This window comes from Mustela erminea, chromosome 18 (genome assembly GCF_009829155.1).
Source record: "Mustela erminea isolate mMusErm1 chromosome 18, mMusErm1.Pri, whole genome shotgun sequence".
NCBI classification, from domain to species: domain Eukaryota; kingdom Metazoa; phylum Chordata; class Mammalia; order Carnivora; family Mustelidae; genus Mustela; species Mustela erminea.
In genome coordinates, this window is record NC_045631.1 from 5,272,444 (window position 1) to 5,295,390 (window position 22,947).

Sequence of the window (22,947 nt, forward strand, 5' to 3'; positions counted from 1 at the left end):
GCTGGTGGCTCAGAGCCATAAGAAAAGCGGTTCTTGACCTCAAAGAGCTCAAGGGCTTGGTGAGCCGGTAATGATAGATCGATAAGGAGGGCTGTAAACAGTGGAAATCAGCAAGATCTCCCATCCACAGCTAGACAGGAGATGGGACCAAGCTTCTTAGAGAAGATGACCTGTGGGCTGAGACTCGAAAGATGGGCAGGCTTTGGTCAAACTGAGGAATAGTGAGGAAAGGAGGGTGTTGCATGCAGAGGGAAGAGTGTGGACCAAAGTGGAGTGCTTGGATGGAACCGTGCCTCAGCTGAGTTTGGTGGTGGTCACACGACTGGGTGTGATAAAAATGCATAGAAAAATGCACATATGCACATCCTTCTTCTACAGTGGGACCATTTTCAAAGACAAAGACTTGCAGCCTCGGGAAGTCTGGAGACCCAACAACTCCCCTCCCCCCATCTTTGCTGTTCATGGCTGCCCCAATTCGAACATGTTTGTGTTAATTACTGTGGCTCTGACCTTTAGAATATAACATTCTTAATCCAGTTCCCCGACACTGCTCCCCAGAAAGGCTGCTGTCAGCAAAACACTCTTAGACAAATATTGAATGAAAAGGAATGGCAGTGTATAGGTAAAGATAAAATCCAAGGTGGGCAGAAGTATGGGAGGAAATGGAGTTCCCTGTTGGGTCCAGCCCAGGAGACAGGCCACTGTTCTCCTTCTGTCTGGATATCTCTGACCAGCAACCTGATGCAGCTTGTCCTGACCCAGCTTCCATGGTGTGGAGCTCAGGAAGTGTTTCCTCTTGTGTTTGGCTTTGTGATCTTGTGCAAATCCCTTAAGTTCTGAGCTGCAGTTTCCTTATCTGAAAACAAGAGTAATGTATACCTGTTCATCTCCCATGGCTGTGGCAGAAGACAGTGATCTGACTTCCGGAATCTTCTTACTTCTTCCAGTCTGACCATCTGAAGAAGTAGGTGCACATCTTGACAATGTGATCTTGCTCCTGTGTAGGTGTCAGAAGTCTTGTCTGAGCCCATCTTCTCTCAGACCACGCGCCATCTTGCTTCTTCCAAAGGAAGCAGAGCCATTGCTCTTGCCTCGATGATAATGAACCATGTTCAGAAATGTAAATAAAGCCACAGGAGCATAAAACAAATAACACACATTTAAGCACAGACACAAAAAATGGTGTCAAGGTGACATTCAGAACAAGAGTAACCTACGGCATTTACAGCTTTCTGAGGAGGAAGGCTAAGAAAGAAGGAGAAGGGCCTCTCAGTTAAGGGCAAAATCCTCCGAAACTTAGGGTTGGGCTAGTTCACCCAACGTGGGAGCAATTGTCTCGTTCCCAAAATACTCCGGGAAAAGTGGTGCGATCTGTGGGAATAATGAGTAGTTAGATATTTTAACTTAACTGCTGCTGACCTCTGAGAAGAAACCCCCGCCCCCACAGCTTCCACGAACAGACTGAACCCAACCTGGGAATGAAGCCACCTTCCTTGAGTTAACACAAATCTCTTAATGCCAAACTCATTAACAGCCCGCCCCACTGCCGCCTCTGCACGGTTGGTTTTATGTGGGTTTTTTCTCTTCCCCTCCAACTAAACCTTTCCAGAGAGAGGCAGGCATTTCATATTTCTCTATACAGAATGCCTGGGCTGGGTGGACAGATTCCTCCTGGGTCCTCTACAATGGATTCCCCAGAGCTGCTCTGGCATTATCTCCTCCATGGATTTTCCTTCTTCCCATTTTCTCGCACTCCGAACCCACGGTGTTTCATGACTGGGATGTTCTGTAGCTGATGGAAGTACCTGGTGATTTCTGAGGGGGCGTGTTGGAAAGTTGAAGAGATGATAAACCCAGCAGAAAGTTTACCGAACCTAAGGCCAGCAGTGAGCACTGAGTTTGGGCAGCTCCGAGATTATGATGAATGTCGCTTTCTAAGGACACTTTATACGTTCTGATGGGACTGTCTACTGTGCATCCCCCGGGAGCTAGTGTGCTAGGGGATACAGTGAAGATCTAATAACCACCTCATTCATGAGCTCTCTGGGAACAGAAGGGGGGAAAAAAGAGTAGCAAAGGGGAGAACTCGTATTTATAGCATCCATCCTAAACAACAGGACTTCGCCTACATTACTTTATTTAGGTCATGGAAGTACTCTTTGGTTGTCCTATTAAGAAGCTGAGGAAAGGGAGGCTCCCAACTCTGAGCCAAGGTACGTATGTCTCTATCAAAACACATCATGCCTTAGCTTTTGTCTGACCATCTTGATCTCTGTGACTGGAGTGTGTCTTTGGTGTCCCACCAGGCTGTTTTGGGAGACACCATGTAACTATAAAAACAAGATTCCTTCTACCAAGGAGCTGACAGTCAGTCTCTTTGGAAATAGAAAGGATATCCTGGAAAGGAAGGGAAAGGCTAATATATACTGCCTGCTTCTTGAATGTCGGGCGCTGTTCTCATATTATTTTGTTCAGATTACACAATGATCCTTTCTGGTAGGCATTAGCATCCCTATTTGTTTTTCTCTTTTTTTCACAAGAAAACAGAGGCTCAGTGGGTTAAGTCACTTCCCAAATGTTGTATAGCCAACGATTGGCTGAAATGGGTCTTCTTGTTAGTTCAACTGTGATGCGCAAGGGTGGCGGAATTAATTTTATCATGCACTTAAGCCCCAGGCCATGTTCTGTGAAGATCAGTAAGACAGGAAGACAGCGGTTGAGACTTCTTGGAGGGGTGGGGTTTGAGACCGCCTTAGAGATTAGGTGTGGTATAGACCAGAGGGAGAAACAGACTGGACATCTCGTGCATCAGAAAGGCATGGGGAGGGTGGTTTGCCTGACTGGCTCAGTCAGTAGAGCAATGACTCTTGATCTTGGAGTTGTGAGTTCAAGCCCCACATCGGGTGGAAAGATTACATAAAAATAAAATCTTTAAAAAAGAAAGAAAGAAAGAAAAAGAAAGGCAGGCATGAGTCAAACCTACATGTGGTACACACTTGTCTCCTTATGTATCTCTAAAAGGACTCAGAGAACAGTTTTATTACAGGGTAAAGATACAGTTGAACAATAGCAGGAGGATATGTATTCAAGGTGGCTTGGGGGTCTCAGGTGCAGGCTGACACAAAGGACTCCAAGGCCCCCAAGCACCACCAGCACACATGCAAAGTATCTAGGTGCCAGAAAGCTCCCAAGTCTGTTCATAGTGGGGGCCTCTCTATAATGACCTGACCATATAGGCTCACTGTACTACGGGACCAGCCTTAACCATTGAAACCACTCATCTACCCCCAGCCTCCACTGAAACCAGTTACCAATTATAAATTCATTTATTATTACTAAACCATGCTGACAGACTAATGCCTCCTGACCCACGGTAGCTCATGGGCCCATTGGATAAAGAACATCTCTTAGTTTTAGTGAACACACCCCCCCTGGTGTTGGCCGAGGGTCAGTAGCTCTGGAGATAAGCATGCATTTGACTCAGGGCAGTGAGATTAACCCACACAGAACAAGGTGGGAACGCCCATGGGCAGTAGGGGGCCATTCAGGAAATGGGCCAAGTGTGGCACTGAGGTTGGGCAGCATGAGGGTAGTCTGGAATGCACCGACTATTGCCAGCAAGACCAGAAGTCCCTGAGGAGCAAAAAGCTGGCGTGAAAGCTCCTGGCCTCCAAGGGGAGGCAAGACTGGACCCAAGTATGTGTTCATGAACTATGATAGCAATAATCCAGTCATACAGTCTTGAGTTAAGGTGGTAAGAAGTGGTACATTGAGAAAAGATGACAAATGGAGAAGTTTCCCTTACAGGATAGAAGAGAGCCATCAAAAAATTTAGGTGTGGGTGAGGAAAAGCATGACAGTGGCAGGTGGCCAAAAGCGGAGTGTTTGGAAACAGTTGGGTGGAGAGAAGGGTTATTTCAGCTTGATAGAATGCAAGTTGAGTCTGAAAAGTATATGGGGTGCTAAGGTGAACGATCTGCAGGAAATTGAGGGAGAAGTTAGGAAGAAAAATAGAGGCTTAGAAAACTCATGACAGCGATCAGAGTGAAGATGGTGGACCTGGTAGGAGGAGGGGTGGGAAGGCCATAGAAGGGCAGACAGAATGAGAAGAAAGAGCATTTTAGTCCCCTTGGCCTGCTGTAACAAAGTACTACATGCTGTGCTTGAAGAACAGATCTATTGTGTCATGGTTCTAGAGTCTCCAGACATGGTTCCTTCTGAGGCTCTGAGGGAGAATCTGACCTATGCCTGTCTCTTAGTTTCTGGTGATGGCCAGCAGTACCAACCTTCTTTGGCTTGGGAACATGCCACTTCTCTTTCTGCCTCCATCCTTCTGTATGTAGCCTTCTACCTGGCTGTGCTGTCATAAGCGCCCCATCTCAAGGGGTGTTCAAGCTTTAGGAAAGATACCCGTCAGTGAGAAAGTCTGTGGAAGAAATTTCTAGATTTTGTGGAGAGTTGGCTCTTTAGCTCCAGTCCATGATCTTCCATCAGTGTCTTGCGTGCACAGCTGGCCCAACTATGCCTGATATGCACTGTGGGACCCAACCATGCTTGCATCTGAGCAAGAAGCAGGATTACACTACGTGGAGGACAAATCCCACCTTGAGGATTGGTCCCCTCAGGCAGAGCCAGATGTGCTTGGTTGAGGTCAGGCCAGCTTGCAAAAGAGAGGTCAGTTAATGAGGTCCCCTGAATAGGAACTCAGTCCTGGGGAAATGGAATGGTACGTACATTCCATCACTGCATCTTTCCAGGAAGACTCTGCCCCCACATGTGAACATTACCTCAATGAAGTCCAGTCCTGTTTCCTCTCTAATTGACAACGGTGGCTTGTACACAGAGTCCAAGTGGTGCTCAAGGCCAGCCCCTTATCAACAGATAAGAAGGAAGACGAGGGACCCAGTGGATCAACACCTTTGTGTTTCATACCACAGACACAGATGGGGTCAAACTCCTATAGCAAATCAGATCCCTCCTCCAAGAAGTCCTCCTCTAGGACCTGAAAGTCCAATATTGAATCTCACAGCATCATATTACCTCTTCCAAGCCCCTCCAAGGATCCACTTTCCCCCTGGTCCCTATTCAGGCAATAATTCAGAAAATGTCAACAGTCAACTCTTGATCAAGCAATGGGCTATTGGCTTCTTGTGGTTTTTGAGTCCCTGAAATGTGGCTAGTCCAACTTTGGTTGTTCCCATGGGATTTTAAAGAGTGAGTACCAAGAACAGAAAATATTACATTAATAATTTTATATTGATTCCAGATTGAAATGATCATATTTTGGATATATGACGGTTTCTAGTTTTCTAGCAAGTGTTTATTGAGCAGCTACTATGTCTCAGAGCATCGCAGACTCTCCTCACTCACAGAATTTTATAGAAGGTCTTTTCTATACTCCACAAGAAGATACTATTCCTCCCTGCCTTGGGGCTCTGGATGTTCTCCCTTTTTATGATCATCACCCCCCCAAAGCTGCCCATAATTGCGCCACTGAAAGGAAATCACCGTTCAGAATTTAGTACCTTCCTTTCACCTTTTTGTTGCAGAAACATTTCAAAAGCAGATATATATGCTTTTTCTCTTTGCGAAAATGGGAAGTGGGTGAAATTTGTGCTTGGAGGATTGCTTCCAGCAGTAGCTTCCCATTGGGTAGGCCACACACACTGAAGGCCTGTAGTTCTAAACAGAAAGCGGGATTGAAAACAGACTATGGGGACAGCATCTTTCCCCCTCCTCTCCCTCCTCCCCTCCTCCTCCAACTCCTTCTCTTTTTCCTTGTCCCTCTCCTCATCTCTCTCCTCCTCCTCCTCCCCTCCCCTTCCCCTCTCCTTCCACTCTTCCCTCCTCCCCTCTTCCTCTTTCCCCTCTTTTTCTTCTCCACTTCCTCCCCACCCTCAGTCTGGCCCCAGGTCTCTGGGAAACACTCTGAATTTTCTCGGGACCAGAGCACAGGCTGGCATCTGCATTCACTTCCTCCCCAGCCCTTCCCTTCCTCTTGTGATGACTCACTAATCTACGCTACTCATTTGGGCAAGGACCAGAGATGCATGGACACATGTCATGGGCGGCAGTGAAGGATCAGCTGTGGACGCTCAGAGGTCATTCACCAGACTGACTCCCAGGAAGTGGCAGCCACAGAGCAGACACTCAATGAGGGGAGCTGGGACTCCAAGCAGAGGCACTAGCTTCAGGGAGGTGGGGCTCTTGGCCATCCCCACCCCTCACCCCCCTCCTCCCCTCCCACAGGCTCTCAGAGGGATGTTGCTCCCTTGCTGCCCACCTACCAAACCAGAAAGTTCAGTCTTGAGCTATAGCTTCCCGTCTCCCCACCGCCACTACCAACCTCCCCACCTCCAAAAGCAGTACAATCATGCACAGAATGTTTCCCTTCTGCCCCCTTACTTTTTTCCCCTTTCCTATTCCAAAACATGTGTCAAGTTTATTTTTAAATGTACATGCATTAAAATTGGCTTTTGGTGGAAGTGTCGCTGGAAAAGTACTCCACGATGAAGAGGGAGCGATGAGGCAGGCACAGCACAGCCAGGATGACTCTCGAAGGCATTTGGCAGGGAGAGAGAAGCCGGGCTCCAAAGGTCCAGACTTAACGATTCCACTCATAGAACATTCTGGAAAAAGTCAGACTGCAGGGACAGAGAGCAGATCGGTGGCTGCCAGGGCTTGAGAATTCGGAGGGTACCTCGGTGTGTTGGGGCTGACTTGTCCGCTGAAGCACATTTAGGCTTCGAGCTCTTGTTTAGACAGAAGTTTTCATTTCTCTCGGATAAATACCTAGGAGCAAGATTTCTCTGGTCATCTGGTATACTTCTGTTTAATTTCCTAAGTCAAAGCAGTGACTTATATTGGCTGGTATAAACTAATAAGCCAACCTGTTTTCCCTGGGGGTGGCCATCCATTCAATGTTTAAAGCCAAAACCTAGAAATCACTCTTCATCTGTCTCTTCCGTAACTTCCCACACTCACTCTCTCTGTAGTCTTCCACTCCACACTGCAGCTTCTGAGGGTTGCTGCCACCACTTTGACAGAAGCCATTGTTACGCCTCACAAAGCTGCCCACTCCTCTCCCACATCCTTGCTCTATCTCCCCCTACCCACCCATTCCCTACAGAGCAACCAAAGTGACCCATGAAGACATTTATCTGATCAGGTGACTCCCTAGCTGAAGACCCCCATCAGTGGCCCGTTGCACTTGGTCTTCAGAGATGCTGGTCGTCTCATCCCCACCTACACCTCTGCCATCTTCCCTCTCCCCCACACACTTCCTCTGTTGCAGTCAGCTGGCCTTCTCAGAGCTCCAGACGAGCTGAGTGCCAGTGGACACGCTGCCCGCTGTGTGCAAAGCTCCTCTCTGGGGCCCTGAGTGTATCATGAGCTCGTTAGCACCGTAGCTGAAATGACAATACCTTCTGTGGCCATCGTGGCACTTACCCAGTGAACTGGTTAGTGTTATGTTAATTATAAAAATATTTCTATTTTTAAAAATTGATTCCATAATTAGTTCTTTTTGTTATATTAACTCTTTCTTCCTAAAAAGTAGTTCACCCGTTTGTGATGTGTGTCTTTCTGACTAATCCAGGCATCCCTTTAAAGCGGGGATCTCATCTGGGCTCTCGCTAGTACCTGCGACAGTTCCTGGCACCTAGTAGGCGTTTTAAGACCATTCAGGGAGCAGATGCAGGAATAAATGCACGGATGACAGCCTGTACTGGTGACTTCATTAAAAAATGAAGACGGGGGAGCTTGTGGACGTTCCATATGGGATGACAGTGTTCATAGGATTAGAACCAAATGAGCCCACGCATCTAAAAAGCCCCTGAGCGGTGCCCCGCGCACCGTAAACGTGCCGAAAGTATCCGCTGAAAAAGTGGTAATGAGATGAGCGAGCTTTTGTGAGAAAGGAGCCCCCACCTTCCTAAGGAGACTGAATGTCTTCATTCCTCAGGCAAACATGCACCGAGTCTGCACGTAGGAAAGTGCGTGCTCCAGCATACGCATCGTGCCGAACGGCATTCCTCCTGGGGGACAGAGCACAGACCTTTCACAGCTTGCTCTGAGAACAGCCCAGAAGTTCTCGCCCCCACCCTCCACGGAAACCACAAAAGGGGGCTCCCATTCTGTTCTTAAGGGGGTACTTCCGAAGCAGGGCACGGGGTTCTGTGTGTGTCTCTGACAGGGACCGCTCGAGGACCCTTTTTGTCATCAGAAAGCTCTACGGAGTTCCTCTGATCCCAACACACTAAACATCCTTCGAAGATATTCTGCAGGTCCCCTGTGTCTTGGCGCTCACCCCGTTGTCTCCTCCTGAGCGAGGAGGACTGTCGTGTGACGGAGAGATCCAAACACAGACGAGCAGGTTGTCTCAGAAGTGTCTTCCTCGCTCTCCGCCCCCCTCCACTGACCTCCCCCAGTCTCTTCCCCACGTGCTAGCCATTTCAAACTGGCTCTGTCCGAAAGCCCTTCGTCAACATAGACCCATCACTTCACCTTTCTGGTGGTATTCTTTTTTCAATTACTCTTAATTTTTTTTAAAGATTTTATTTGTTTATTTGAGAGAGAGAGTGTGTGACCAGCGTGTATGAAGTGAGGGAGGGGCAGAGGGCGATGGAGAAAGCAGGCTCCCCGCTGAGCAGGGCTCCATCCCAGGTACCCTGAGATCATGACCAGAGCTGAAGGCAGATGGTTAACTGACGGAACCGCCCCCTGCCCCGGCGCCCCACCAGTGTAGTCTTTTCTACACCAGTCAGGAAGGTGCCATTGTACATGCAGGAGGCATTTACTCAATGCACATTATTGAAAAACTGGATGAGTGGGAGACAGAACCCCTAGAAGGAGGAAAGAGGGTATGTACATGGCATCATGGGCCACGTCAGACTAGGGTGTCATCACTCAGGGCCACCCACAGAGGCATCTGTCAGTGGACAGCTGCTCACTGGGGCTGGGAACCCCCAGAGGAGCCCCCCTGTTTCTGATTCACCTACGGGCACCACAGGAGCCGGCTGTGGCCCTGTGAACACCCTCCTCACAGACAGCAGTGAGCAGAACTCAGTCTCAGCCCGGATTCCGCCATGAACTCAGACAAGACTGTCACCCTTTTCTGGCTCCTGGCGCCCACGTCCACAAAATGATGAGTGGACGAGAGAGCTGGTCTCACCCATTTTATTTCACAGCCACAGAGTCGTGTGTCCTCTGACAGAATTGTTCTGGGAAGCTGGTCATCGGAGCAAATCGCCTGGAGGACGTGCTGTGGGAAGTGAGCTAAGAGCTGGAACTTTCGGGCCCCTCTGCCACGGTCACATCTCTCACTGGCCATTCATGACGGCCGGGGCCAGGGGGTGTCTTTAACGTCATCTCCGGTGCTCTATCTCTGTGATTTTATAACCATCTGCCAAGCAGGAGAGCAGACCGTAGAGAGTCGCCAACAAATGGAAATAATAAGACCCAAATTCCACTGTGTGTCCTGGCCGTTGAGCTGTCGGATCTTTCTAGTGGACCCTGGGCTCCTGCCGGCTGTCAGTCACCCACGTCTCTGCCTCGAAGCTTCTAGCGCTTGGCCTCCACCTACGATCCTGTCCAGGGCTCCTCTGTGGCATATGTCCCCTCGGTGTTGGGTGATTCTTAGAAGAAATCAGTCCCCCTGTCAGTCCCAGCTCCCTCAGGGGCCTCTCTGCAGATCTCTGCCTAATTGAATATTCATGGTGACCAACTGAATATTTATTATGCCAAAAATCTCCATAAGGCCCTGTCTTCTACCCCCCCCACCCCCCACCCCCTTCTGTATGCAGTCTTTGTAATGCATGCAGCCTTCCCGGCTGTGGCAGCTGTTCCCCCCCCCCCCCCCCCCCCCCGCCCCGTGCTGTCCCTGTCACTCAACTCTTGGCCACACACTCCCCCACCCCCACCCCCCTGCCCCGTGCTACTAATCCCACTGGGCACTCCTGCCTTAGCCCCATGCCCCACCCCAGGGGGTCTTCCAGAAGAGACTTTTCTGAGTTATACCCCGACCCATGCAGACCAGAGCAACATGCTCAGCACACAACAAGGCATTCATTGAGCAAGTAGCATGTGTGAAGAAGTGTCATAAATTCTTTGCAAGTCTTGAGTCAAACCAGTGAGCATCTCCTGGGTCATACCAGAACTTTCTCAGGCCTTCAGCTGTCTGGTCTGTAAGATGGAGAACATGCCTTCCCTGTGCTGTTGGTCCATAGGTGCAATGGCGAGAGGGAGTTGGCTTTGCTAAGTGCAGTGGGGGGCCTGGGGTGGATACCCCCCGCCCCAACCCTCCCCTCATCACAGGTTCTTTGCTCTCCCTCCTCTGCCTGGGAATAAAGACATACGAACGGCCTGCGAGTGAGCTCTGAACCCCACAGAAACAGACGCTGGAGGAGGAGCTGTTATTCCTGTAGCCTCCCCGTTGAGCGAAGCCGGCCGTGTGCTAACAAGGATGGATGAGGCCGTGTGCTGGAAAGATCTGTGCTCCCAGAGGATGCCGCACCAGGGACACAGACAGTCACGGCGGCCAGGACGAGGAGCCCCTCTGCCAACCCTCCGTCTGGGCCAGGTCCTCTTGTTCAGTGCTGAAACCACCTTTGTGGTTTTTCTCTCTCTTTTTTTAAGATTTATTTCTTAGAAAGAGAGAGGGAGGGGCGCCTGGGTGGCTCAGTTGTTAGGTGTCTGCCTTCGGCTCAGGTCGTGATCCCAGGGTCCTGGGATTGAGCCCCGCATGGGGCTCCCTGCTCAGCAGGAAGCCTGCTTCTCCCTCTCCCACTCCTCCTGCTTGCGTTCCCTCTCTCGCTGTGTCTCTCTCTGTCAGATAAATAAATAAAATCTTTTAAGGGAGGGAGGGAGGAAGGAAGGAAGAGAAAGAAAGAGAAAGAATGAGGGAGAGAGAGAATCCTTAAGCAGACTCCTAGTAAAGTGTGGAGCTTGACTTGCGTCTCTGTCCTACGACCCTGAGATCATGACCTGAGCTGAAATCAGGAGTCCACCACCCAGCCGGCACTCCTACCATCATGGGCTTCTACCAACTGGTCATCTACTAGGGAATGGAACCATCCAGCTCTCCAGGAAACCAGATGGCACAACGTTGCTCCTCGATTTATCTAGGCTCGCTCCGTGCAGACCCACCACCTACCCTCTGGGTAGCCCTCAATGGGCTCCTCAACTTCTCTGAGCCCCGACATTCTACTTGACAGATGGGCATCATCCCGCCTGCCTGGATGGGTTGTTGTGGGAATTCAGCAGGAGTCACGGCATGAAAGACACTGTGAATACAGGACGAATTCCAAATGCTCATCCGTCACGGAGCCTTCCCCTGCCCTCCTACACAGAATTAATCTTGTATTGCTCCGGACTGCCTCCTGAATATTAGCAGTGTGTCCCTCCTCTTAACTGCCTTTCTCCCGGTATTCCCGGGATCATCAGGGGTTATGAGCATGTGCGGACTCGCCTTCTAGACATCACTTCCAAAAGGGTGGGCTGGCGAGTGGGACATGGATCTCACTCACCTTCACATTTACCCCTGTGGGCAGCACAGTGCTTGAGGCATGGTTGATGTTGGGTAAATGCTTAGTGAATAACAGCATGAAGGTCCTCTCCTTCCTGGACTCAACCTGTGTGTTCTTTTCTGTGCAACTCAGGAGGCAGGGGTCAGAGAAGGGGACTTGTCGTAGGGTCCACACACCCCAGTCTGGGGGATGGGCCCCAGTTGCATGAGCTGGGGATGTGAGTGGACAGAATGGGAACAGCAGAGTCTGGAGATGAGACACAGAGCCCAGCTCCTTCCCTCTGTTGTCTGCCCGCCCGCCTTTAGCCACAGAACGCACTGAAGGAACTGGATGGAGTCTTCAGAGCCATTGTTTCTTGTCTCTGAAATTGCTTCCTCGTCTTCTGGGCCAGTCCCCAGAACGGCTGCAGAGAGCCCCAGCTGTTTAATATCCAGTCTGCTGATGGGAGCGATTGCTCATCAGACCCCAGAACCCGGACGAGTTCAAGAGGGACCGCAGCCCGCCCCGGCCGTGCGGGTCTCAGACAAACGGCTGTCGGGTGCACTGGCCAACATTAAGCAACAAACATGATTAAAGGCCAGAAAATAGGACCCGGGAGGAGAGGATGAGCCATCTGTTTGATATATTGTGGAAAGGAACAAATAACAACGTGCAAGTCTGTGGACATTTTCTGCAAGAAGGATGGTGATGCCCAGCTCAGTCAGGTCTGAACGGGAAACGAAGAGCTCCAACGGCTGCACAAGGGATTTTGTCCAGACGTATTAAGGAAGAACTTTTCCACTGCCTGGCAGTCAGGACCCTTACACTCCGGGACCCTCTCCCAAAAGCAGCTCCTCTAATCTGATTTTCTTGGTCAAAATGATGGTGCCAAGTCTAGTGGAGAAAGCCAACAACTCTTGTATCTGGGGCTGAGACAGAGGGATGAGCTTTTGCATGTATCCCTTGGCAGTGGATCCAGGACTCCAAGGTGTGTGAGGAAGCAGGTCCAGAGAGACGCTCCCCTCCCCCGGACATCTAGTCTTGCTCGAGGCCAAGCCCCCATCCTTGACATGGGTCCTGCCATGGTCCATGGAGAGCTGACGAGCCCCTGACTATCTCTAAATCAGCCAGTGGTTGACGGAAAGCCATAATTAATGGATTTTCACTGGGGTAACAAGAGTGCTTGCAACGTAGAGGGACTTCTGTATGCAGCATAGAGTTTTATCAGTTAATTCCTGAATGACTAACGGTTTCTGTCTTCCTCAGGCACTGTTAGTATACCCAAAAAGTGTCTGTTGAATCTGCTAATGGTAGAAATACTTATGAGACAGGAAAAATCATCTTGTGATATATAGTTCAGTAGAAAACACTCTTGTTTTAGAATTTACTTAGGATTTGTCTTGTAGGTAGGAATAGGTAGTAAGATGTCTAGATATGGAAATGTCTGTGGTGAAGGAAGAAGTCTTTATACTCACAGGGGTCTATGCCATGCGAGGCCATAGGGGAAGCACCAGGGTCCATCAGGAGGCAGTGTCAGTGGAGACAGGGGGGCATGGTTGAGATTCTTTATCATAGTTTCAGTAGGAAAGGTAAGGCAGGGTATGCAGATTTAGGATTGGTTGGTTTGAGTAATCCCAGTGGGCTCTGACTCTCAGTTGCCTGGTTTCTGGTCCTTGAACAATGAAGGCAGGTAGATTGTGGTCTGGAGTCTAGGAGACCCCCAGAGAAGATGGGAAGAGAGGGGCTCTGGATTGGTCGCTTGCATATGAAAGACTTGCAAGTCATTGGCTCTCTCTAGGAATTAGCTACGCCTGAGAGGGGCAGTAACTCCTCCCTGGTCAGCTGAGCCACAGATGCCCAAGCTTCAAGAATACGGAAGATAATAAAGCTGAGTTAACACAACTCTACAACCAAAAGGGAAAATAAGGACACGGTTTACAGTTGGGTGGATGTTGGTGGACAATTGGAAATTAATGAGCCTTAGGAAGATGCAAAAATATTCCAGGCAAAGTGATATTAAGGAGATAAAAAAGACCAATAAGTTTAGAGAAAAAGGGCAAAGGGAGAGGGAACAGAGGCCCCAGCTTGCCCATTCCTCCTTCCACTCCTTTCTTGTTCTGCCCTGAGTGGGGGCAGGGCAGAGTTCTTGTGAATCTCTGCTCTGCAAAACATGCCCTGGAGGGTGAATGGCTTATCCAGTTAGGAGGTGTTCTAAGGTAGGGGGCTTCTTCCCCCCATGGCCCAAGAGGTCTCTCTGTGTTCTAAGATCGCAAATTCCAGTTTTAACCCAGCTGCCTACCAAGTGTGTGTGGCCACTGGGAATGGATCAGGCAAGCATTGAGCCATGCCCTGCCCCCAGCTCTACCATTCCCGAACCTGGATGGAGTGGCTACCAGTGGGTGATGTTAGTAGTGTCTACTCTATGGCCACCACCAGTATCAAGGCTAATGGACTCTCCATTAGGAGCTTCCGTTGACTTCCTACCTTCCAGAGATAACAAATAGGCCTCATAGTGGTTTGTCAACTACAACGCCGGACTCATTCATTGGACAAGTATTTGTGGAACACCTGCCGGGAATAGGGGTTGTTCTAGATGCTGTGGATACGGCAGTGCATGTGGGATACCTGGGTCATGCCCTTGTTCAGTACTGATACAGGCTAAGTCAACAAAATGATTTGTGAATTACACATTGTGTAAATGTAGTGACAGAATGAACAGGGATGTGTGCAGGAGAATAAGGTGGACCTCTTTGGAGAGATCAGGGTTGGCTTTTCCAAGAGGAAAAGAGTTGGAAGCCTGAGGGAGGCCCAGGAGAGGCCATCTACACAGATAGAAAGAGAAGTGCAATGGCTCCAAGGAGAGGAGAACATGATTCATTCTAGGAACAAAACTCCAAGGAAGGGCCATCAAGGAATTTAGATTTTATCCCAAGGGGCGGCAGGAGAGTTTGAATCGGGGGGCATAAGGTGAATTAAAGTGATGTTTTTTGAAAGATCACTTTGGCAGCTCTATGGGGACTGCATTTCAGGGCAGCGAGACGGGGAGCAGAACAAGCCATCAACTGGGAGGCGGCTGGATGGTGAGATTGAGATTGAGTGGGTGCCTTGGGCAGCAGGTGGAATCATGGGGTACTTCAGAGTGCCAGGACCAGCAGTGGAGTAGGGCCACGGAGGAGGGGAGCAGAGGAACACCACTGCGAACTTCCACGGTTCCAGGTTCGGACCTGGCTGATCGTGCTGTTTTTGAAATGGGGAAAGAAGATGCCAGGGGTCAGTTGTTTTCGATATCGTCATTAGATTCATCATTATGATCACTATGAAAAATGCTTGTCCCCCAGGGACGCCTGGGTGGTTCAGTCAGTTGGGTGTCCGCCTTCGCCTTTGGTCATGATCCCAGGGTCTTGGGATTGAGTCCCGCCCGCATCAGGCTCTCTGCTCAGCAGGGGGTATGCTTCTCCCTTCCCCTCTGCTCTCCCCCTCTGCTCGCTCTCTCTCCTCTTCTCAAATAAATAAAATCTTTTAAAATAATGCTTGTCCCCAGTTCAGGTCCCAGGAAGGGTGCTGTTAACATCAACAACGCAATTCGACCTTAGTGTATCACATTTTCTCCGCCTGGACATCAGCATCCTCATTCTTGACTCAAGAATGGGGTTTCTCAACCTCGGCACTATGGACGTTTTGGGGAGGGATAACTCTTGGTCGGGGGAAGGGGGGCTGTCCTGTGCATTATAGGAGAGTTAGCAGCATGCCTGGCCTTCACCCACGAGAGGCCAGTAGCATCCTCTCCCCAACTTATGACCATCATAAATGTCTCCAGACACGACAGATGCCCCCTCAAGGACAAAGTGGGTCCTGCTTCAGGGCTGCTGCTCCAGAAGCCTAGTTGCTGAGAAGAGGAGGTAAAAGCTCATCTAGGAAGGACAGGCTACCTGCTAGGAGCTTGGGGAGTTCTCAGACCAGTCTGACCCCCAAACTGCAGCGTGCCCCACTGCTCCAGAGCTAATGGCGATCTGGAACTGGAAAAAAGCCTCACCCAGTAGCCTAAACACACACCAAAATAAATACAAAACACCCATGCCAGGTGCTGCCCCAGGGTTTTCTCCTTTAATCCTCACGATCACTTGTCCTACTTACAGGAAAGCAGAGGCTTATACGGGTTGAGTTGCATGCTATGCCAGTGAGGTCGCTAAGTGGTGGAGGCAGGGTTTGAACTCACGTCTTTGGTGCCAGATCCCGTACACTAACCTTGGTACCACAGTTGCCTTTCCTGGATACTGAGGCACAACCCGCAGTATCTGTGTCTGAGAATGTCCTGGCTTCAGAGAGAGGGAGGCAGAAGCCATGACCCTCGGGCCACTAGTGACTCCCATTCTTCCTCTTGGATCCTCAAGCCCAGGCCTATGGGGGACTCATGCCTGAGAGGCCTATGTAACCCATTGGAGAGAGCCTCTGGGCACTACACTTCACTGCCCACCACCACCTCCCCAGCTCCAGCAGAATCTCCCTGCCCAAGCAGCCTCGCCAGTGCTCTCGGCTTGGGTCTCCCACAAAAGCACAGCCACACCATTATTGCAAGACATCAACCTCCCAGCTGAACAAGGAAGGCTTTATTCAGACTCCTTAATAAGATCAAAGTAGAATCTCCCACCCAGATACACAGGCTCCCACCACCCTGGGCTTCCCAGGCCCCAGTCTCAGAGGTTCTGTGTGGACTCTCCTGGGTTCCCTCCCCCCAAGTGTTCTGGTGGGATGAATGGTCTTCCTCTACTCCATAACAGTGATCCTCAACCCATCCAGCCTAAGAGCTGCATCACCGTGGCAGGGGGCTAGTCTTGAGTTCCTTGAGAATTGTCTGATACTCTTTCGTATTATGCCTTGTTCCCAACAGACTGCCCTGTATGCGTTCCATAAATGTTTGCTAATTTGGTGGGTGGATGGAAAGATTGGAAGGATGGATGAATGTATGGGCAGGTGGATGGATGGATTGATGGATGCATGGATGGATGGATGGAAAGAAGGGAGGAAGGAAGATTAAGAGATCTTCAACTTTAGGTCATGTACTCCACTAAAGCTCACTTTCCCATTAAGAAAACCTCATGATAATTCATGCAACCAAGTTTTTGACTTGTGAGGAAACACCAGTAGGGCACACTCGAGGTAGGGTAAAGAATAAAAGTATGTTCAGATGTTGTTCTTATAGAGCAGGCCGTCACTACAAATCATCACACCACATACCCATGATTTGAAAATCTGCCCTACGGAAAACCTAAACACAATCATTGCCTTTTCCCAAGGGATCGTTCAGGAGCAGTGTCCCGACCAGGGCAGCCCACGGTCACCTTGGCAAATAGCAAGCATATAGCAAACACTCTCTTGAGTGTTTTCACTCCACTAAATGACTCCTTTAAATAGCACCAACTCTTCATGAACCTTTTAAAAGGGTTTTATTTGGGGGGAAAAAAAAAACACAGCAGAACATAAAGAAAACAAGGTTGCCTCAAATCCCACTACTTATGATGATCACAAAAAAGTGTAAGAATGGTGTTCTCTTCTCCAAGCCCACCGTCCATGACTTGGGTGTCATTCACAGAATCTTTTCCAGCCTTTTGCTGTTGCTTCTTCCATAACTACACGTATATACACACACATATCGTGTTTTGTGTTTTTTTTAAGTCGGCTCCACACCCAGCGTGGAGCTCAGTGTGGGGCTTGAACTCACCACCCTGAGATCAAGACCTGAGCTGAGACCAAGAGTTGAATGCTAAACCGACTGAGCCCCCAGGCACCCCTACACACCTATTTTTTTGTACGAAAGCAAGACCATGCTTTCTGTACTGATCTGGAACTTACTTCACTTGATCCTGTGTCATGGAGAATGTTTTTGATCAGCTCACTCAGATCTGTCATGTTCTTGTTTTAATACTTCATGATACAAATGTGCCATCATTTATTTGGCCTCTCTCCTTTTGATGGACATTAAGCCTCATGGACTCTCTTTTTGATGGACATAGCCTTATGCATTTTGGGCCTGATATAATGGGGAAAGTCTTCTGCTTGTCCATTCTATAAATACGTGTCAGACACCTATAGGGCATTTGGGGGAAAGTGATTCAATTTAAGATCATGCTGTGCGTTTTGTTTAAATTTATAACACACTAGAAACCATGTGATCTATAGATTTTACGGGGGTTTTCCTCCTATTTGGAGGAACTGTCATCATTAATATCATGATTAAACCAACGCCCACAGCCACCTAGGCCCTAGCCCATCACTGGAGAGAACGTGTTTCCTACAGATCTGGGGGCAAGAAGACAGGAGAATCTATTTCCCGTCCTGCCAGAGTGGTCTTCCAGTCTTGTCACTCAGGAAAGGTGTGGCAGCTCCCCCTGGTCACAGTGTGTTCCCTGGAGAAGGGAGCCAGAAGCTTGGGGAAGGCCCCATCCTGCCCTCAGGCAAAGCCAACAAACCCACAAAGACCCACCTTGCTTGTTGCTCAGGTTGTCTGTTGGAAGGAATCAAGAAGTCACTGCTTGATGTTTTCTGCGTTTCTCACATTCTTTCGGTTGTCCCTGTCGTTCCCCCCAAAGGCTAAACCCTTCGGACCTTCTCTCATAGCCTTGACCATTGACCTCCAACTGTTCTAGCTTGGTCTCCCTACAGGATCTGGCCCAGGGGCCACTCACCGTCCTCCTAATACTGCATCCTTCCCTGCTTCAGCTTCTGTCCCTCTCCCGCCAGAGCCCGACTCCTATAGGCATTCAGGGCTTACTTAGCACAGAAAGCCTGCACCGTGGTGTCTGTCTTTTAAATTATTTTAATATTCATTATGTCTCGCCTTCAGCCTTGTATTGCTGCTGTTTGCATTCATATATACTTATAGAGAGCATATGTCCTATATTAGATTATTGGGTCCTGGAAGACAGGGATGAGGCCCCATAAAGCATTTTTTACTATCTGCTGTCTCCTGTACATAATAAGCACCTAATGCATATTTTAAAACATTGTACTAAGTTAAGGACCTGATTTACAAGCCACATTGCTCACTTTTCGAGGAATGTCTTCTGGTTTCCCCAGATCAGGATCTAGTTGGCAGGCCTTCTGCATTGTGTAGAGGAGCTAAGGGCCAGAAGTCTTCTCAACCTCCAGGACGGGCAGTGCTGGTTCAGGGGTAGAGGGGAGAGTGAACCTGGTCTTCGGCTAAAGGGAGGGAAGGGGCATTTTGAGGGGGAACCAGGAAGATGACATATGGGAGGAAGCAGAACCCTTTCCTAGGACCTGGCCAGCAATTTCTTCATCTTCTCCGTTGAGATGTCCTAGCTTCCTGCCCCCAGGGGAACTGGAAACATCTCTGTAATGCTGGAGTCACACCCACCCTGGCTTCTCCTCCTTCAGCCCCACTGCCCAGGCACCCTCTGAGCCAGCATGCTCTCTCTTCTCTTCCCGAGTCCTGGACCATGGCTCTGATGCTGAGCTTCACGCTGGGTCCCAGAGCCATGACCTTCCGAAGGCGTCCAATGTCTCTGCACTTCCCACAATCACCTGTTGGCCAGGATCCCATGCAGACACGGTCTCCACACCTTCCCCTCTAAGGAGAGAGAGCTTCCAAATGGTCCTGCTGTTTTGTCACTCTCAACTCAATTCTGCTAATGGCAGAAACATGCCCTCCGCCACCACCCCAAACCCAGGGCTTAAAAACTTGCCCCCAGAATGGAGTTCTGGGGAGCATGAGTGTCATTGAGTCAAGGATGCTGATGTAGACCCCACAAGTCTGTCGAATCCCCGGGCCAGAGAGGTCCCAGTCTGAGATGGTGGACAGGAAAGAAATCAGAGGGTGATAAAAAGGCCATGTAGGGTCAGGGAGCTTGATGAAGTGGGGAACAGACTCCTTGCAGGGTGCCCTCTGGTTAGGCAGCTCTGCCTGTAACGGTCATTTAGGGGAGGTGGGCAGCATACAGGGACAGCCCCAGAACCACCTGCCCCAAAGCAACCCATTCAGACACAGGCACACCCAATGTGAGGTCCCCAAGTGTCTGTTGCCAGTGGGGAGAGGAAACTGGATGGCTCTGTGGTCACAGAGAACCACACAGGCACTCCAGATCTGCTCACTTGCCTGAGCATTTCAGCAGGAGGATATTGCCTTCCGGTGGGAGGTCAGGCAGCCCAGAGCTAGGGCTCAGTCCTTGGCGGGCCTGTCTCAGGCAAAGGATGCATACTTGGAAATGAGCAGCCCGTGGTTCCCATGCGACCTCTGCTTTGTCCTTGAGTTTTGAGCTTGGGCAAGTCATTTTCCCGGATGTCAATACCTGGTCCATCAAACGGTAGGACCACATGTAGGTCCCACCTGAGGATCTATCATTTCAGGAGCTGCCTTTCTGCTGGACAGCCCAGTCCTCAGACCTGCCAATCAGGGGATCCCGGCTGGGGGTGGGGGTGGGGGGTTGGCTGATGGAGAGGACAGGATCTGTGTGTTGGAGGAGAGTTCTCATGCCCCTCAGTCCTAGCTTTTTCAGGGGTCCTCATGTAGAATTCTCCATATTCATCAGAACCCTGCCACTGCCCACCCCCCTGCCTGTCTTCTTGCAAGGGCTCTCTTCTCCTGGCTCCCTATGGGAAAGTGTGATATGAGTTCCCTATGGCTATTGTAATGAATGACCACAAACTTAGTGGCTTCAAACAACACAAATCATTTAATCTTACAGTTCTGGGGGTTCCAAGTCCGTGATAGGTCTTCCTGGGCTAAAATCAAGGATCTGGCAAGGCAGCAGTCCCCTTGGAGGCTCTAGGGGAAAATCCATTCCCCTGGCTATTCTGGCTTCCAGAAGCTGACTGCATGACCTGGGTTGGGACCTCACACCTGTAAGCTGTCTCCTTCTCTAACTCTGACCTTCCTGCTTCTCAGGAACAGTGACCCTGTGATTTCATCGGTCCACCCCAGCTGCCCAGAATAATCTCCCCATGCCAAATCCCTTGCCATGCAGGGCAGTACCATATTCACAGGTGCCCAGGGCGGGGTGTGGGGCGGTGAGCATCTTTAGAAGGTCCCTGTGCAGCTTGCCAGGAAATGTGTTTGTCCCTGCATCCGTTCCTGCATCCCATCTTCCCGTGCCCCCTCAACCCTTCCTGCCACCCCTTCCCTTCCCCCCCCACCCCTGCTGCTGCACTGAAGCTTTTGTAAGCACTTTTCCTGAAAATTTGGCATTAGGAGGGTAAAATAAAAGTAGAGAGCAGCACATGGTTTCCTCTTTTTTTTTTTTAATATTTTATTTATTTATTTGAGGGAGAGAGCATGTGCAGGAGTAGGGGGAGGGGGAGAGGGAGAAGCAGACTCCCCACTGAGCAGGGAGCCTGACGCAGGACCAGATCTGGGGACTCCAGGATTGTGACCTGAGCCAAAGGCAGATACTTAGCCAACAGAGCCGCCCAGTTAGAAACAGTTTCTAAATGGATGTCAGACATGATTGATCCCAGGAACTTCCTGCCCACTGATAGCTCTTCACAGGGGTGCCCTCACGGCCCCCATGTCCCCTGGGCTGCCGCCCAAGGCATGGCTTGTCCCTCTTCCTTCCTGCTCACCCTTGACTCCTTTATGCCAATTACGCATTCGCCCCATCTCTCCCTCCTAGGTCTAGGCCTTTTTTTTTTTTTTTTTTTTTTAATGTTGCAAAGGTCACTAAATTCCTGATAAATAAAGGACCATGTTTCTGGGTCTTCCTTCTAGTCAGTGTTGGCAATCTGATGGGGTGGGGGAACCACTGCCTAGATGTATTTGCAAGCCGTTCAGTTAGCTCCTGTGGGTATAAATTGATTCCCTTCCTAATTCATTCATTCATCCAGTTTTCTTGAGCATCTAATACGTGCAAGTGCTGCTCTTGGCCTCAGGGTTGTAATAAGCAAGATAGGGATGGTCTCTGCCCTCAGAGGGTCACACACACACACACACACACACACACACACACACAGATGTCTGACTTCAAATACAGACCGCCCCTCCCCCAGTCTGTGGATCTTAAAGATAGCTTCTAATTTTCACTGCCACGGTCCTCAAAGGCTTCTCAGGTCCCCCTGTTATCCATGAGATGGCAAAAGGATGGCAGGTGACTTTGTCCCCACAACAGTGAAAAGCAGCTGTGGAGAAAGGTAGGGCAAGACTGGGCCCTGTCCCGCCCGTGGTTGTGGGATCCAAATGTGAACCGAGTCTGTGGGGGACCAGCCCGTTTCTGAGTGGGGAGAGAGGAGGGAGCCTGTGCGCTGTGTCCTAACTCGTCCTCACTTCTTGGGGGAGTGGGGATATGCAAGGGATTAGGCGGCCTCTTGTTATAGCTCCTGTTGATATAAGAGGAAAACAGCTTCTGTGTTTCCAGAGCTTAGTTGGGCAGAATAGATACAGTGTAAGTGCCTAAAAGCAGGGCTTGCCTTCGATAAGCTCCATTCAGATAATGGAGAGCCGCGTATTCCCTTTTCCCACTAGACCTTCCCAAGTGTGCAGCAAACCTCCCCGTTCCTGTTAGATGCAGCTTCTAAAACCTTTAAAGCTTCCAAAAGCTCCTTGATATTCGTGGTTGGTTTATTCTTTTCCCGGAAAGCTTATGGAAGCATAAAATTGTAAAGCTGGAAGAGACCTTGGAGAACAGATGCATTATTTAATTTATGTTTTTAATTCTCCCAGTTCAGCCACGCGGGGGAGAGGAGGTTACAACTCCCTTCCCCTCTGCTCCCCGGTCTGCTCCCATTCACAGCCCTCTGTTGCTGCCTTTTCTGCGCGCTCCCCAGGCGGGCTCTCTCTTGGAAGGCTGTCTGTTCCTTGGTGTTCTTGCTTTCCTGAAATGTGTCTACAGGGGGCACTGTGGGGTCTCTCTCCTGCCCATGGTTGGAATGCAGGGCGGCCTCTGTCTGTTGCGGTCCCTTTAAGGCTGGCTTACAGAGGGACAAGCTCTACCCTGACAGGGCCCACGCAAGTCAGGGATCAAATCGACAGAGATGCAAGGTGCGTGCAAACACATACGAGAAAGTGGGTTACCACGCCCGGTTCTGGTAGGGTGGTGAGAGCCGAGGAGGGCTACAGGCTCGTGTTCATCACAGGAGGAGAGGGGGAGCCCTGTTACCCCAGGGTCCTCCCCAGATCCTTGCCCAGATAATGCCTGGATTTGTCAGGCCAGTCCAAGCCTGAGCCTCAAAAGGCAAACCTGGAAGCCCGTTAGTCCTCTTATAAGGAGAAGGGGCAGTATGATGCCAGGAGCTGCAACCACAGACGGCCCCCTCCCCGCCCCCCACCCCCGCACCGCTTTCCTGAGGCTCCTGTCTGGAACGCTGCTCAGTGTCATAGCAGGGGCATGGGGGCATGGCTGTGCCTGGGTCCACTGAGGTCCAGACTTCTGTGGCCCCACAGCCCTGGGATTCCATCCTGAGCCTGCTTGGGTTTTAAGGCTAGGAATGCATTTGACAT

General features: G+C 50.1%; 1 protein-coding gene across 2 annotated transcripts in view; it reads left to right on the plus strand.

Moving 5' to 3' along the window:
• SHISA6 (shisa family member 6) overlaps positions 1–22,947 on the plus strand; it is a 276,947-nt gene that overhangs the window by 180,955 nt on the left and 73,045 nt on the right. The gene's annotated exons all lie outside the window — the stretch shown is intronic.